The sequence below is a fragment of the Bemisia tabaci genome, chromosome 5, assembly GCF_918797505.1.
Source record: "Bemisia tabaci chromosome 5, PGI_BMITA_v3".
In the NCBI taxonomy this organism is placed as follows: Eukaryota; Metazoa; Arthropoda; class Insecta; order Hemiptera; family Aleyrodidae; genus Bemisia; species Bemisia tabaci.
In genome coordinates this window covers 56,795,089-56,813,395 of record NC_092797.1, presented here as the reverse complement: position 1 = coordinate 56,813,395, position 18,307 = coordinate 56,795,089, and the positions used below count along the sequence as shown (strand labels likewise).

The 18,307-nt window shown below is 41.7% G+C and overlaps 1 protein-coding gene across 1 annotated transcript in view; it reads left to right on the top strand.

Annotated features, from left to right (window-relative positions):
• Window positions 1-4,513: 4,513 nt before the first annotated feature.
• LOC109030866 (arrestin homolog) overlaps window positions 4,514-18,307 on the top strand; it is a 389,313-nt gene continuing 375,519 nt past the window's right edge. Inside the window, exon 1 of the mRNA XM_019042046.2 lies at window positions 4,514-5,232. The gene's annotated coding sequence lies outside the window, so the exon portion shown is untranslated. The remainder of the gene's footprint in view (window positions 5,233-18,307) is intronic.

Genomic DNA, 18,307 nt, shown 5'->3' with positions numbered 1-18,307 from the left:
CTAAATCGCAATTTTATTTCAATAGTTTCATTACGCTGTGCTACTTGGGATGTGGCTTCACATTTAAGTTCTGTTTCCACTTAAATTTTCGTGCATAGGAGTCAGTATGTTTTTTTACGTCTATACTTGCGCTCAAACCTGAGCAGCCTACCAAATCAGATATGATGCAATGATGTACGAAAAGTTTGTTCATATTTGAATGGGACTTGACGCATCCATCGCTCATAGTGGACGTATTTAAGATGAGAGGAACTACGTTATTGCAAGCAAACCTCAACCCTAAGCACATACTGCCGTACTAAGGAAAAACGCCGTAGGTATGGACATTCAAGAGTTGCCAAATTTCCCTGGATAAAACATGTAGTCTTAAGGAATGTTACGCATGTCTTTCCTTAAAATTTTCAGATGTGTTAGATTTAATAGCGAACAAAATTGTCCAAAAAATTTGGAAGAAAATATTCACAATTTTCCCAATGAATTCGTTTTTATTAACGGAATAAATGTGGCAACGTCTGACGGCTCATACACTGTTAAAAATCTTTCGGGAAACCCGGAGTGGAATGCGGAGTGACCTGAGATGCGGAGTGAAAATCACTCTGTCGAGGAGTTCAGAACTCTCCATGAAAGTGAATTGCCGCGATAGCGAGACGATATCACTGCAGCGAATCAATCAGTTGGTAACTCCCCACTTTTACCTCGAGTGATTTTCACCCCGAGCAGAGAGTGCGTCATTGCGCGCACTACTGCACAAACGCTACCCATGAGAATGAGAGGCGTGATTTTAGCCTTATCAACCATCCGACTCCCGAGGCTCCGTGGCAGAGCACTGGACTGTCACCAACGCGGCGCGGGTTCAAATTCTCACGGGAGCGCTCGGAATTTTACGCTACAAATTGTTGCAGGATCTAAGGTAAGTGGTCAATGATGTCATTACTAAGGTAATCCGAATTTCAATTGTAATAAACTTGCAGAAACCTGTGACTAATGCTCATTGCTCATGGCAAGAACTTCCATGTCTATTTGACAGCGTGCACTGGGTATGTAGTAGAAAGTAGTTCCGTCATTAATTGACAAATAGCGCTATCGGCGTGATTATATGAAAGTTTGCAACCCTGCGCGGTAGCATCGCGTGAATCCCGGTAGGAGCATATTGCCCCTTCCTCGAGCTACCCCTCCCCTCTCCTGGAATCGCTCCTCTGCGTAGTGAGTAGCACCGTGCACTCGGGGTGCTTCACACGCCGAGTTCAGGGGTGTCGTGGCTCTCCACTGTTGGGTCACTCACTCTCATTTTCACTCGATTTTTCCGTGGGCAAAATAGGGGCGGAGTAAAAGTGATTATCACTCCGGAATCTCCGAAAATTTCTAACGGTGTTTCAATACAGCCGAAGACAGGAGAGACCTATTCGGGCCTCTTTTTTAACTTTTCTCCCGAATCATTGCGAGTTTACGCCTCGGGCCATTGCGCCTTCAATTTTGCAGATGCAACACGGACATCCATCAAGCACGAATAGTCGTATCTCTGCGCCGTCGTCAACGCACATCCTTTAAAATTTCCTTGCTCTATTTCCATATTGTGTTGGTTTCGTTTGTCTCTCTTGTAGTGGTGATTCAAGGGCTACGTGAGCAACACAGCCGAAGGTAGGGAAAACGTGATCCGGCCTCGTTTTTTAACTTTTCTCTCGGATCTGACTAACAGCATAGAGCAGAGCATTTCGAATTCACGCCCCACGACTCACGCTATCGTGCCTTAAATTTTTCATGCGCAAAATGGACATCCGTCTAGCATGAATAGTTGTATCGCGTTTAGATGTCTCTTATTTTTGGAATTTGATATGAGTTAAGGTTAGGTTTGGTCATAATTTTTTTTCTCCTCTTATTTTGCTATCCGTCACAGGGGCGCATACTCGGCGCACCGTGGGAGCGTATCTGCTGGTGGCAGGTCGGCCTTAGGGCCTGTCCGGGCCTGGGGCCGAATTTTGTTGGTGCTGCCACCGTACTTAAATATACTTAGGACGGGTCTCGACTGCACTTAAGTCCGGCTCAGCGCCTCTGATTGGCCGGAGGTGCGGTTTGAGCTCATCGATGGATGTTGCACTCCCGTGTGAAAAAGCCGACAAAATTCGGCCCCTCGTTCCTCGAAACAGCCCGTTTTTAGGGAAACCCTAGGTTTTCATAAAAGTGTTGGAGAGAAATTATGGTCATAATTGAACTCAGCGCTATCAATTGCGTTGCGATTAACCATAAATTCCTGGCGTTTGTTCAGAAAGAAAAAGATGAACACTCATTTGCACTCCTATGTTATGCAAGACAGACAGCTTCCGTTTGCGAGTCCATCTGCGTTTTATTTTTTACGATTCGGAAACCGTCTACTTATTCTGGCAGTAGCTACAAAATATTTGGGAAAATTTATTTTTAACGCCTAATTTTGAATTTATTGTAATCCTAGAATTTGTGAATCCTGTGTCTCTCTTTTTCCGGAGAATCTAGGGACATCAATTTTTAAGCAAAGAGAAGTTATGGAGGAGTGTACTTTCCCTTCTGTAGGGGGTCATTCTTCGGCCTAGGGTGGGCCGATTTCGGATTTTTAGGCAAATCTAAGCGCAATTTTCCGTACTTATCAATTCTACAGCAATTGTTTAGCAATTCAGTCGGGAACCCCGACTTTTGGATCGTGATCCCCCCCTTTACCTCCCAAAGGAGTTGGGGGAGGGGGGGGGGGCGGGACCATGAATTTAGGATTCCTTAAGTATTCAACCCCGCGGGCCCTGACTTCGGAGGACTTAAAACAACTGAGAAAAAAGACTGGTACGGTTGGTTTGGGACACCCTGTATATTGATGACTTAAGTACGAAAATACGCATCGACTTTTGCAACCTGCGATATTGCAGACCTCCTGTCATACTTCATTTTTTCTTCGTAAAACTAGTCAATTTTTATTATCTTGAAAACTATCTTGATTTTTCGACCATTCTGCATAAATCTCAATCTACAAAGTTGGCTTTATTCTCTTCGGGGGAGAAGAAAATAGTGTAATGAGACTTTTGGAAGAAGGCACTGGTGATCCGTGGTTCTGCACTTAGGCCATGGATATACTCTATCGCAGAGCCGGATTCAGGTTTTTGCGGGGGGGGGGGGGGGGGACTGTGTAATGTCTTATAGAAACACGCGACGCGCACGAAATGTAAGTTTCGAAAACACGGCAAAATAGAAATCCGATTCTCCGATAGTCAGAAAAATGCGCATCTATATGCAGGAAAGTTTTGCAAACAAATATTTTATGAGAAGGAAATGATTCTTCAAGGACTAAGGATTTGAGGCACGAAAAAGGCGAAAATTGAACATAGTAAAAAATTAAATTAAATGTTGATGCTAAAGTGCAAAATCTCGTATTTCCGTCGCGGTGTTTTATAGAATTTCCGCTTCTATTTTATTTTTCCTAAAAGAAACAAGCAAACTTTATAGCTTGAGATTCATAATCGTACAAAATATTCTGCTTTCAGGGAAAAAAATTCAAGAAATTACGTTGACTACTTTATCATAGAATGAATGAAGCATGACAGGAAGTCTGGAACGTCGCAAATGGAGATTCGTGGTTTTCGCACTTTGGTCATCGATGTACTTACTCAAGCTTTCGAAAAACTTACGGATTGATTTAGTTGAGAAAAGAGAGAAAATTTGAGGGGCATAGAGGTTCACCGAGGCATTGAAAGCTCTAGAAAGTTTTCTTTCTCGCTTTGGCATGCGCGAACTTCTCCATTATGCCCTCGAAATCCAGTTGCATAGTGATGTCGGATTCCATTGACATCATAGAGAAAAAATAGGAGGTGTTTGCATTTCGGGCATCTTGGACTTTTTTGATGACGGAGGTCGGTACGCCGATTGTTATTATCGATTTTCTCAGAAATGGTGTAGTTTATGGAAAAAAGTCATTCTATATAAAGTGTTTGAATTTATATAATCAGTTAATTTAAGCAAAAAAATCGGACATAATGATCAATTTTCCATACTTCGAATTCCGGATTTAGCTGGAGTACCTGTACCGACCTCGAGCTACCTCGGGGTAGACAATCCTCAAGATGCAAACACCTCCTCGGAGTAATTTCGCGGAGAGAGTCAAGAAATAATTTCTTATTTAGCGGCAAATTTGCCGCCTTGAAGTTGCCCATGATTTTCAGAGAGAATTGAGATGACTCACCCGGAGATGGAATCAATTCAAAATGGAAGTCAGTGCCCCGCCGCAGCCCAGTGCTTAGTTTTTCCCTAATTTTTTTCTCTCTCCTTTCTTTTTCTATGAAAAAAAAAAAAAAAAAAAAAAAAAAAAAATCCGAAATTTACCGCCCCCAAAAATTTGCCGCCCGGTGCCATGGCACCTTGCCCCCCCTCCCCCCCCCCCCCCTAAATGCATAATGGAATAACATAAGTTGAGAGGAAGGAGCCGACCGCGGCGCGGCGCGGCGCGCCCGGAGGTGAAATGAATTATTAGCCCAGCACGGACTGGGAGCTTGCGCGGACCCCTTCATTTTGGAGTGTGAGCAATCTGCGCGACGTCTTTGCGTTCCGGCCACCAGCGCAGCGCCTCGCTGAGAGTGCACCAGTCTCCGCGTTTACTCCGCTCGGGAGAGGTGTTGGTCGAGGTTCTTGACGCCCACGTCACTCGTCACTCGTCACGTGCTTCCGCGATTTCCCGATCCTGGCTCCGCTCACGTATACGCACGTCACGTATTTTCCTGGGATTCCACTGTCGATGCTCCTGCTTCGGATCCTACGAGGCATCCGTCTAAACAATTCCATGTTTCAAGTTTGACTGTCTCTCGTCCTTGACCTCGTGTGGACAGCATAAGGAAAATCAAATATTGAACAAATAAAACATTAAATAAAAATTAAAATCAACACATGTTTTTTATATAGTTCGCAGTCTGTTTCAACACGTAATTAAAAATATTAGGCTCCCAAAGGAACGGTGTTTGAATAGAAATAAATCGTTGCTCCAAAACTCGTAGGTTGTGAATTTTAATTCCATTCCGAGTTTTAATGCGATTTTAACATTTTGCACGTATACATATTTAGCTTAATAAGATTTTTGGAATTACTGAATAAAGTACAGTTGGATATAGTAATTGAAAATTGAGCGACTTTAAAAGAAAGTGTGGTATTGGAGTGTTTAAATTTTAGTTTAACTTTTCTCAAATAGTGCGTGCGGGTCTCAACTCGAGTCGAAAATTTATATTGCAGGTGAGATTCTTTTCTCCATTGTTTACCTTTTGAAGTTAGGCAAAGTGAATAATTGAGGCGTCCAGTAGAGAAAGTGCATTTCTCGGTTGCGGTGTTTCAGAATCTCCAGTTGTAATTTATATTTTAGAGAGGAAACTGTTGTGCGAATTTTCTGAAATTTACCGTTCATAGCTTTATAAAATCATAGAGAATATTGAGTAAGAGTTTCGAAGAATTAAAAAGATTTGCTTGAATCATAATGAATGAAATGTTGGCGAAGATTTTGAAACACCGCAACCATAAAATGCTATTTCTGCAGCCAGCACTTCAATTGACTCCAATTCCAACATTTTGGTGGTTTTCAACTTTCTCCCAGTCGATGGAAAAGTATCCATGTATTAATTTCCTTATGAAATTGTGAAGAAATAAATGCCTCATCAATACAATCCAAAAAATGGAAGAATATGCATGTACCAATTTCTTTAGGATATTTAAAAGCAACGAATGCCATTGCCAGGACAAATTGAAAAATTATGATCGAACAGGGGGATTGGGTTGCAAGTGCCATGAAGTTAACAGAATTTAAGTATTGGCTCTGCTGCTTGAAAGCGCAAAAAAAATGATTGAAGCGGGAAAATGTTAGCAAATAAAAGTTATAACGCTCAAAAATATCAAAGCAAGTCGGAGTTGCGGCGTTTTGACGGCTCACAAAACTCGTATCCGAAAAAAGGCTCGGTATTCAGGATTTTAATTTCCCAGCTATTGGCCCACAGCTAAAATTTACGCTCTCTGTTGGTAGAGAAAATAGCAAAAACCCCTCAGCATTCGATATTTGAGACACCAGAGAATTTTTTCTGCCGTTACCTTAGATTCCAATTTTTTTCAAGAATTGCACAACAATTGTCCTCCTACAATTGTCCACTAAGATTCCTCCTCCTCTAGGCGGTCACAAAGTTAGACTTAACTCAATTTGTATATTTTATATATAGAGCCATCTCAAATGATTGTTACGAATTATGGCGAATCATGGATCAAGGTAGAAAATTTTGAATATTCTTCAGGAATTTTCTTTGGCGAGGGTCAAATTTTGGTCGTATGACAGAGTCCATACATATATGTTCAATTGAGTGGCGTGGAGTGCTTTGCATTATATAGATAGATCTGTCATTTAAAGCTATGGAAAAGGGTCGATCAGGAGGGTGTTCGCAAGGGACAACTTAATAATTGATTCTTTACTGTAGCCTCAAATGGGCCGGATACATGGATAATCGATCATTCACGCCTCGCCACTGGTTCCATGTAGAGCGAGTCAAATCAAAGTCCAGTTAAAATCATTTGGAGTTGAATGAACTCGTGGTGGATTCACTCCCAGCGGTATAAAGATCTAGCTTTATTTTCTTCTCAAGCGCCCAGTTCTTTAAGCTTTGATTCTAGGATCAAAATGAGCCGATCAAAATGGGAGATGGATGCATGTGCGACTGCAAATGTTGTCCATCATAATTGGGCTGCATTTTGCAAATTGGAACTATAAATTCTGGCTCTTATGAAAAAACACTTACGTGCATAGGGAAACTAAAGGCACATACGTCGTTTTTAAACCGGGCTAGAATTTATAGTTCCAAATTGCAAAATGTAGTCCTATTATGAGGCGCAGTTACGTTTTGGTCAACATAAATTGCAAACACAATATCAAACGGCCTTTATTTGCTTCTCTGTTTGCGACGGATGTCGATCATATAATAAAGGCACCTCTTCATTTTCATACTCAACAGTCGCATCGATGTCCCAATTTTGATCGCGGAAACATGGCTTTGAAGTCTAGTGTATTTCACTTTCATCCGGGCTTTCACTGCATCTATAGTCACATGCACTACTTCTTTTTATCTACCAAATTTAACCCTTAGATGCCTAAAAACACGTGCCCCACGGGTTGAATGTGGCCAGTGCATACGAGCTTAAGGTCTACAAATACTCGTGCATCATAATAAGTTAGTCGGACAACAAATTGAAAAGAAGGGAAAAAACCGAGTGTTAACTTAGCCCAAGATAGGAGAGACAGACGTAGGGCCCCGTTCTTTGACATTCCTCCTGAGGCTGAGCGACATCTCATTGGCAGCATAGAGCGGAGCTTTGCGAAATCACGCCGTCGCGCCTTCAATTTTGCAGATGCAACACGGACATCCATCAGGCACGAATAGTTGTATCTTTGCGCCGTCATCAACGCGCATCCTTTTCCTTGCTCTATTTCCATGGATAATGTGTTGGTTCCGTTTGTCTTACTTGCCCTTTCAGGATGTGTGAGCAACATGGCCGAAAATATAAAAGAAAGTCTTGGGCACTTAAGGGTTAGCAGCATTGTCTGAAAATGCTTTGAGAACATTTCTCCATGCTCTTGTGCCGAGTACTACAAATAGTTTTGGGTTTCTATGTACGAGAGCCCTTTTCCCTGTGGATGTGGTCACATATCGGGAATTTCGGCATAGCTGTACTACAGACGGAGAGAAATGGGGCTTTACTAATTACCTTCTCGTCTCCGATAATACAAGTGCTCGTCGGTTTAACAAACTCGGTAAATGGAATTTATTTCATTTTGAGCTAGCGCGAAGGCGAAAGCATTCTCCTCTTCCATAAATCGGTCACTTGTCTCAATCTACGCCCCGGCTTCTCTCTCCTCTTGAGTCGTAAGCATTCCAGAAAATTGAAATTCAATTTCTTGAGCTCAGACTCTGGATGAGACTTTCATATCCGCTAACACTTCCGAATAATCTGACATCCGGAGTCGAACCGAGAGAGTTCTTTAATGCATGTAAGGACTTTTTTTGTCAATCTCTCGCTAAAAACTAGTACTGTATTCATAGTAAAACAGGATTTTTATCGCCAGAAAAAAACCGGCAAGTCTGTAAAATAACAGGACAGATGTCATCAGAAAAAACCAGGAAAATATCAGGGAAATTAGTAATGGAACAAGAAATTCCGAGAGAATCAAGCATTCTTCAATCAGGTACATGCAGTTTTAGCACATACAAAAGTGAAAAATCCGATTTTTATGAATTTATGAAATATGTTGGTCAGTAAAATCAAACGAGTGTCGATTTATTCGCGCAAAAAAATAAAATATTGGGAAAAATCGGTATAATGTCAGGAAAATCCGAAATGAAATTGTAGTAGACACCCTGTAAAAGAACCACCCAGTCAATAATGAACAAGTGTTCAGTTTATTCCAGTTAATTAAAAAAGAGTTATAGTTGTTTCAAAAATTATCCTCCGCGGAAATATCCAAAGGAAGCTACGTTGGATTAAAATGGAATAACGTTTCTTAATGTAGTTAACATTTTGACGATTCCTAATCAAGATAAAAGTCACCCTAACTGCACGGTCGCAAGAGACTCCACGCATATGATCATCCTTATAACCTTGCATGAAAATGACGTTCGCCCTTCAATTTCCGAGACTGCAATTTTTTCGACGCGATAGCTCGTATATCTGCTTATCAGGAGAAACAAATGTGAATGACGCTGCTACGAGGGAAGGCGTACTGCCGATCTGATGACACATCTCAATCACACACAACACATCTCCATGTTGATATTTACACCTTAAATAGCCTCTTTAATTCGGCAGGCCCCAAATTGTTGACATCGTGATCAAGGGAGGATCAAGACGGTCTTTGAGAATGTGTCACAGCCGGCAAATGTTCACGGACATTCAGTGAAATCCAACAGTATTGTAACACAGGTGTACTCCTGGCTTATTATGTCAGCCTGGAGTGCGTCTCTGCTAGTTCACGGTGATTTGTAATTTTAAAAAAATGTATACCAATTTTTTTAAAAAAAAGTTATTATTTACAAGACCTATCTCAAAAGTTGCAAAATCAGCAAAATGTCTTCCTCGGTGTTTTTCTTTTCTTTTTTTTTTTGCGTGATAGTTGACATAAAAACGGACCTCAGTTCCTGCGGGGGCCAAATTTTCAGTTTCGTCGTGTCTGGTTGAGCACAAGAGGTGGAATTTTCATGTTTCGAAGGAAAACTTTCTTAACTTTAGTACTTTCTCCGGCCGCCAAATCCGTGGAATCTCTGGAGAGTCATTGAATTGGGCTAATATGGTGGTAAAATTTGCATAGAAATTTGTAAAGGAGGGCGCGGAAGTCTAGGAATATTCCCGAGTCGGATTAGTCCGTAAAGGGCACATTCATATTTTCATGCGGCGATAGTCATGTTCGAATCGCCCCCGATATTTCGGGTTGGTAATCTAGGGCAGTCCGCTTCTGCGAGTGCTCCTCGTAAATCCAATAAAAAAACACAAGTTGTGAATAAATAAGGATACAAGGACCGAAAACTGGTGAGCTTCTGAGCCCGTAGCTCATTTAAGCACTCAGGGCCTATATGAGCTTCTCACGCGTGCATCATTACTTTCAACTCTCGATCGCATGAGTCGTGTCACGCAATGCGCTAGGCCGTTGTCAGCTTGAACAAGATTGGTTGCTTTGATGAGATTTGGGGCGCCCCCGCTCCCGCTGCCCCTATGCGGCCCACCCCCCAGTTGGGTCCTCTACGTTTTCCAAAGGTCTCGATACACGATCAAATTCCCGAACCAATTACCATCAAAGTGTCGGGAGTCATCAGTCCTAAAATTATTGCTTTGTTAAATTTTAAAATGAAAACTTGCCCGAAATGTTTCGTACCTACAGGCCCGGACTTAGGGCGTGTGCAGGGCGTGCGGCGCACACGGGCGCCAGCCTTTGGGGGGCGAAAAAGAAAACGAAAGAAGAAGAGAGGGAAAAAAAGGGGGAAAAGGAAAAGAAAAAAAGGGAAGAAAGGACAAGGGGAAAAAAGGAAAAGGAAACAAGGTTGGGCAGTGAAAGCAAGGAAGAAGGGGGGAAATGGAAGGAAAAAGGAGGAAAGAAAAGTGAAAAGAGAGTCCGCGAGAAAGGGTGAGGGGCATAAAAACCATAGACAAATTAATATAAAGAGAATTGCCGTCTAAAGGTAAATTTTCAGGACAAAAACTCCACCTGGTCCATTGACGGTCAGGCGCCCCTTGACCCTAAATTTGCGGCTGTACAGAAATACAAGAGTAGGCATGTAGTAAGGGGGCGCCATAAATCCATCGAACAGGAGCCGACACAGCATTTTAGGCCACGTCCGCCATCTTGGATTTGAGAATTTTTAAACATAGTAAAAATTCGAGTTTTCGGTCGAAAAATACCCTCAGACACCGAGTTTCAAAAAAATCCATCGAACAGGAGCCGACACAGCATTTTAGCCCACGTCCGCCATCTTGAATTTGAGAATTTTAAAAAATGGACTAAAAATTCGAGTTTTCTGTCGAAAAATACCTCCTGACACCGAATTTCAGAAAAATCCATCGAACAGGGGCCGAGATAGCATTTTAAGCCATTTCGGATTTTCGAATTTTGAATCTTTTGAATTTTGACAGATTTTGATTTAAAACGCGTGATCCCCAAAATCGAAGCTCAGATTCTCGCCACTGGTTCCATGTAGAGCGAGTCAAATCAAAGTCCAGTTAAAATCATTTGGAGTTGAATGAACTCGTGGTGGATTCACTCCCAGCGGTATAAAGATCTAGCTTTATTTTCTTCTCAAGCGCCCAGTTCTTTAAGCTTTGATTCTAGGATCAAAATGAGCCGATCAAAATGGGAGATGGATGCATGTGCGACTGCAAATGTTGTCCATCATAATTGGGCTGCATTTTGCAAATTGGAACTATAAATTCTGGCTCTTATGAAAAAACACTTACGTGCATAGGGAAACTAAAGGCACATACGTCGTTTTTAAACCGGGCTAGAATTTATAGTTCCAAATTGCAAAATGTAGTCCTATTATGAGGCGCAGTTACGTTTTGGTCAACATAAATTGCAAACACAATATCAAACGGCCTTTATTTGCTTCTCTGTTTGCGACGGATGTCGATCATATAATAAAGGCACCTCTTCATTTTCATACTCAACAGTCGCATCGATGTCCCAATTTTGATCGCGGAAACATGGCTTTGAAGTCTAGTGTATTTCACTTTCATCCGGGCTTTCACTGCATCTATAGTCACATGCACTACTTCTTTTTATCTACCAAATTTAACCCTTAGATGCCTAAAAACACGTGCCCCACGGGTTGAATGTGGCCAGTGCATACGAGCTTAAGGTCTACAAATACTCGTGCATCATAATAAGTTAGTCGGACAACAAATTGAAAAGAAGGGAAAAAACCGAGTGTTAACTTAGCCCAAGATAGGAGAGACAGACGTAGGGCCCCGTTCTTTGACATTCCTCCTGAGGCTGAGCGACATCTCATTGGCAGCATAGAGCGGAGCTTTGCGAAATCACGCCGTCGCGCCTTCAATTTTGCAGATGCAACACGGACATCCATCAGGCACGAATAGTTGTATCTTTGCGCCGTCATCAACGCGCATCCTTTTCCTTGCTCTATTTCCATGGATAATGTGTTGGTTCCGTTTGTCTTACTTGCCCTTTCAGGATGTGTGAGCAACATGGCCGAAAATATAAAAGAAAGTCTTGGGCACTTAAGGGTTAGCAGCATTGTCTGAAAATGCTTTGAGAACATTTCTCCATGCTCTTGTGCCGAGTACTACAAATAGTTTTGGGTTTCTATGTACGAGAGCCCTTTTCCCTGTGGATGTGGTCACATATCGGGAATTTCGGCATAGCTGTACTACAGACGGAGAGAAATGGGGCTTTACTAATTACCTTCTCGTCTCCGATAATACAAGTGCTCGTCGGTTTAACAAACTCGGTAAATGGAATTTATTTCATTTTGAGCTAGCGCGAAGGCGAAAGCATTCTCCTCTTCCATAAATCGGTCACTTGTCTCAATCTACGCCCCGGCTTCTCTCTCCTCTTGAGTCGTAAGCATTCCAGAAAATTGAAATTCAATTTCTTGAGCTCAGACTCTGGATGAGACTTTCATATCCGCTAACACTTCCGAATAATCTGACATCCGGAGTCGAACCGAGAGAGTTCTTTAATGCATGTAAGGACTTTTTTTGTCAATCTCTCGCTAAAAACTAGTACTGTATTCATAGTAAAACAGGATTTTTATCGCCAGAAAAAAACCGGCAAGTCTGTAAAATAACAGGACAGATGTCATCAGAAAAAACCAGGAAAATATCAGGGAAATTAGTAATGGAACAAGAAATTCCGAGAGAATCAAGCATTCTTCAATCAGGTACATGCAGTTTTAGCACATACAAAAGTGAAAAATCCGATTTTTATGAATTTATGAAATATGTTGGTCAGTAAAATCAAACGAGTGTCGATTTATTCGCGCAAAAAAATAAAATATTGGGAAAAATCGGTATAATGTCAGGAAAATCCGAAATGAAATTGTAGTAGACACCCTGTAAAAGAACCACCCAGTCAATAATGAACAAGTGTTCAGTTTATTCCAGTTAATTAAAAAAGAGTTATAGTTGTTTCAAAAATTATCCTCCGCGGAAATATCCAAAGGAAGCTACGTTGGATTAAAATGGAATAACGTTTCTTAATGTAGTTAACATTTTGACGATTCCTAATCAAGATAAAAGTCACCCTAACTGCACGGTCGCAAGAGACTCCACGCATATGATCATCCTTATAACCTTGCATGAAAATGACGTTCGCCCTTCAATTTCCGAGACTGCAATTTTTTCGACGCGATAGCTCGTATATCTGCTTATCAGGAGAAACAAATGTGAATGACGCTGCTACGAGGGAAGGCGTACTGCCGATCTGATGACACATCTCAATCACACACAACACATCTCCATGTTGATATTTACACCTTAAATAGCCTCTTTAATTCGGCAGGCCCCAAATTGTTGACATCGTGATCAAGGGAGGATCAAGACGGTCTTTGAGAATGTGTCACAGCCGGCAAATGTTCACGGACATTCAGTGAAATCCAACAGTATTGTAACACAGGTGTACTCCTGGCTTATTATGTCAGCCTGGAGTGCGTCTCTGCTAGTTCACGGTGATTTGTAATTTTAAAAAAATGTATACCAATTTTTTTAAAAAAAAGTTATTATTTACAAGACCTATCTCAAAAGTTGCAAAATCAGCAAAATGTCTTCCTCGGTGTTTTTCTTTTCTTTTTTTTTTTGCGTGATAGTTGACATAAAAACGGACCTCAGTTCCTGCGGGGGCCAAATTTTCAGTTTCGTCGTGTCTGGTTGAGCACAAGAGGTGGAATTTTCATGTTTCGAAGGAAAACTTTCTTAACTTTAGTACTTTCTCCGGCCGCCAAATCCGTGGAATCTCTGGAGAGTCATTGAATTGGGCTAATATGGTGGTAAAATTTGCATAGAAATTTGTAAAGGAGGGCGCGGAAGTCTAGGAATATTCCCGAGTCGGATTAGTCCGTAAAGGGCACATTCATATTTTCATGCGGCGATAGTCATGTTCGAATCGCCCCCGATATTTCGGGTTGGTAATCTAGGGCAGTCCGCTTCTGCGAGTGCTCCTCGTAAATCCAATAAAAAAACACAAGTTGTGAATAAATAAGGATACAAGGACCGAAAACTGGTGAGCTTCTGAGCCCGTAGCTCATTTAAGCACTCAGGGCCTATATGAGCTTCTCACGCGTGCATCATTACTTTCAACTCTCGATCGCATGAGTCGTGTCACGCAATGCGCTAGGCCGTTGTCAGCTTGAACAAGATTGGTTGCTTTGATGAGATTTGGGGCGCCCCCGCTCCCGCTGCCCCTATGCGGCCCACCCCCCAGTTGGGTCCTCTACGTTTTCCAAAGGTCTCGATACACGATCAAATTCCCGAACCAATTACCATCAAAGTGTCGGGAGTCATCAGTCCTAAAATTATTGCTTTGTTAAATTTTAAAATGAAAACTTGCCCGAAATGTTTCGTACCTACAGGCCCGGACTTAGGGCGTGTGCAGGGCGTGCGGCGCACACGGGCGCCAGCCTTTGGGGGGCGAAAAGCAAACGAAAGAAGAAGAGAGGGAAAAAAAGGGGGAAAAGGAAAAGAAAAAAAGGGAAGAAAGGACAAGGGGAAAAAAGGAAAAGGAAACAAGGTTGGGCAGTGAAAGCAAGGAAGAAGGGGGAAATGGAAGGAAAAAGGAGGCAAGAAAAGTGAAAAGAGAGTCCGCGAGAAAGGGTGAGGGGCATAAAAACCATAGACAAATTAATATAAAGAGAATTGCCGTCTAAAGGTAAATTTTCAGGACAAAAACTCCACCTGGTCCATTGACGGTCAGGCGCCCCTTGACCCTAAATTTGCGGCTGTACAGAAATACAAGAGTAGGCATGTAGTAAGGGGGCGCCATAAATCCATCGAACAGGAGCCGACACAGCATTTTAGGCCACGTCCGCCATCTTGGATTTGAGAATTTTTAAACATAGTAAAAATTCGAGTTTTCGGTCGAAAAATACCCTCAGACACCGAGTTTCAAAAAAATCCATCGAACAGGAGCCGACACAGCATTTTAGCCCACGTCCGCCATCTTGAATTTGAGAATTTTAAAAAATGGACTAAAAATTCGAGTTTTCTGTCGAAAAATACCTCCTGACACCGAATTTCAGAAAAATCCATCGAACAGGGGCCGAGATAGCATTTTAAGCCATTTCGGATTTTCGAATTTTGAATCTTTTGAATTTTGACAGATTTTGATTTAAAACGCGTGATCCCCAAAATCGAAGCTCAGATTCGGATTCCTCGTAAAAATTCGATGCGATTTCATGTATCATACCCTGACACCGAATTTCAGGAGAATCCATCAAACAGGAGCCGAGATGGCATTTTAAGCCACTTCAGTCATTTCGGATTTTTGAAGTTGAAAAATTTTACTTAAAACGCGTGATACCCAAAATCGAAGTTCAGATTCGGATTCCTCGTAAAAAATCGATGCGATTTCATGTATCATACCCTGACACCGAATTTCAAGAAAATCAATCGAACAGGAGCCGAGATGACATTTTAAGCCACGTCAGTCATTTCAGATTTTCGAATTTGGAAAATTTGACTTAAAACGCGTGATACCCAAAATTGAAGTTCAGATTCGGATTCCTCGTTAAAAATTGATACAATTTCATGTATCATACCCGAGCATAGCGTGAAGGAAAGAGACGTAACGTAGACATACTGATTCGAGCATATGAATCCAACGTGGCAACATGGGTAGTGCTCAGTGGGTCAGCGGAGGAGGAAGAATAAGAATTTATCGTGAGGAATTCCTCGCGACGAAACCGAACGCATAGCGCTGGCGCCTCCCCGTTCGGTTTCACACGGGCGACCCGCGCGGCGGCGTAGTTCAAACGGGTAGTATGACAGAATCTATACGCGTCGTTAAACCTTTTTTCCTTCACGCTATTTTAACATATGATACATGAAATCGCATCAATTTTTCACGAGGAATCCGAATCTGAGCTTAGATTTTGGATATTACGCGTTTTAATCTATTTAAAATCGTAAGAGAATTTACAGAATTGTCCTTGAAAATTGATCACACATTAGTGTTTTTTTACCCCGTTTTTCCTCTACGTTCACGTAATGAAATTAGATCAACAGTTGACTCATTGACTAGTCTAGCCTAACCCCCCAGAATCGGTCTAAAGGGCGAACCTAGTTTCCGGGCAATTGCGGTTTGATGGAAGCTGCGATGAAGAGAAACGGAAGATATGCGAAACTCGGGCGGATATTAAGTGAGAAACCAGGTAGGGGAAAGGCTTTCCTCCCGAAAAGTTAGTGCTCGGGCCAAATTACATGGTCACTGGAGCATTGTATAGCAGGTTGTGGGAAACTATTTTTTTTGCAGCAACAACCAATTGGATCGCATTTTGCAAAAAGGAACTAAAAGCACTTCAATGTTGCTAGGATTGTGCAACTTAGGTACATTCTTTGCAAAAAGTAAACTTTGCGACGGTAATTTTCGTCTTGAATTCATAGTTTATTGGGAGTAGAGGTGAAACTAGTTTAGATGATCGTTTATGTTTGCAAGGTTAGCGACATTGGAATGCTCTTGGCACCTATGCGCTATAGGAAATGATGAATGGTGGCACTCCATTGTGATCAAAATTCGACGACCCGTCAAATTTTGATCAAAGAGGACTGTTGTACTTTGATCAGAATGTGTTCGGAATTCGATCGTGTATCTATATGTAGACCCCAAGAGCTGTTTTGTGGCAATACAATATATGTGCGCTTCAATTTTCTTACTTCACTTTTCCAGAAGAAACGTCAGCCTTTTCAGTACCAAGAGAGCTTATACGGAGGATCATTCCCGGAAAATTTCGAAAATTTGACCTTTCTTTAATGCATTTTGAGGCTGTTTACTCAAAATTTCCCTTTTTGCAAATTTTAGGTTCAACTCTACCCGTTATCATGAGAAATCATCTGGGACTTTTTCTTTTCTTCTACCGCACTGTGCAATTAAAGAAGGAAATGCAACTGTTCTGAGACTAATTTTTCATAGAGACTTTAGAGGAAGGGCCGTATGATACTGTTTTAAATTCGATAGTTGATCAGGAACATTCTGTCCCCTTAAGAGCTTGGGCATAATGTGTCCTCGTGCGGTCGTGGCAAAAATATCAACGTCGAGGTTTTAATCCCACTGCGGAGAGGAGCAGGAGCGTTCTACGATCGCATTTGGGCACAACAGGCGCCTCAACAAATTAAGCCAAACCGTAGGCCGTAGTCATTATGATTTGGACTCCATTTTCCAATTAAGAACTATAATTTCTCGCTCACTTTAGGAACAACGTATGTACCATTAGTTCCCTACGCAAATGCGTGTTGTTACGATTGAGCCAGAATTTGTAGTTCCTAATTGCAAAATGTGGTTCATTTTATATTTGTAATCCAAGTAACGTAGTTCAAAGTTTTTATCCACCAAATCCGCGATTTACTACTTTCTTGGTGCGAAAATAAGCTACACCGCTCTCAACTTACTTAAGCTCCCGAGCACCTACTCCTATTTTTCGGCAAACGTATAGACTCAACCACCATCGACCATAGAAAAAAGGTTCACAATCGAACTCAATTTGAAAATGTGTGAATTTATGTCACTAATTTCCATTGCTCTTAACGTGATTCGCGGGCAATTTTACCTCCAGAAAGTCTACTCAGATGTCTGAGCATGTTGTCTTGTTGTGCGTTACCTGCAAGTATACATATCAGAAAGACAACGCACTAGCATTCAAAGCAGAGTAGTTGGGTAAGGCAAAAGTGAAGCTCGGAGATTAACTTTACTTTTCACCTAATGGTGAGGAATAAGCAGCTTGTTGAATATATAATTTGCCTAACGATGACTCATGAATGTCAGGGTGACCACATTGCTAAACGAGACATTGCAAATTAAGTTGAGTTGTCCATGATCAAAATGAGACGTCCATGCGGCAGTTGATTGTTCCCCATTTAAATTAAGACGCACCTTTATTTATTGATCGACATAAATCACCAACAGTATCGATTTAGTGTCTTTTGATATTTTGTTCGCGAATTATGTTGATCAAAAAGTAATGGAGCCTCGTAATTTCGAGGGGCTCTCACAGTGGCATCCATGTCCTACTTTGATGTTCTGATTGTAGAAACAAGCGAATATTTCCTAAGCCAACTGATCAACAATTGGTCATCATTCATCATTCACAAGTGTCATACCAACACACAGTATAGAGAAAGAGCAAGAAAAAGGACGCGCTTTGATGACGGCGCAGGAATACAACTACTCATGCTTGATGGATGTCCGGGTTGCGTCTGAAAAATTGAAGGCGTAATGCCGCGAGGCATTCTTAATGCTCCGTTCTGCATATGCTGCCAATGAGGTGCCGATTAGATTGGAAAGAAAAGCTACGAGGCCAGAATTAGAGTACCTGTATAGGGAGAGTACCGACAGATCGGTTCATGGAGAGCTTAGGGCCAAAAAGTGCAGCCACCCTTCTAACCAACTTCTAACGCACAAAATTTCACTGCCAGTCTGCAGATTCCAATTCTAACCAAGATGGCCAAGAATGTACAGAAATGAGCGTCCTTCCGCGAAATTGAGTAAATTTATGCGAGAACCGAGTCAAACACGTGCTTAATAAAGGACGGTTCGTAACAATAGTATCAGTAAATCGCTCTGGACATTCAT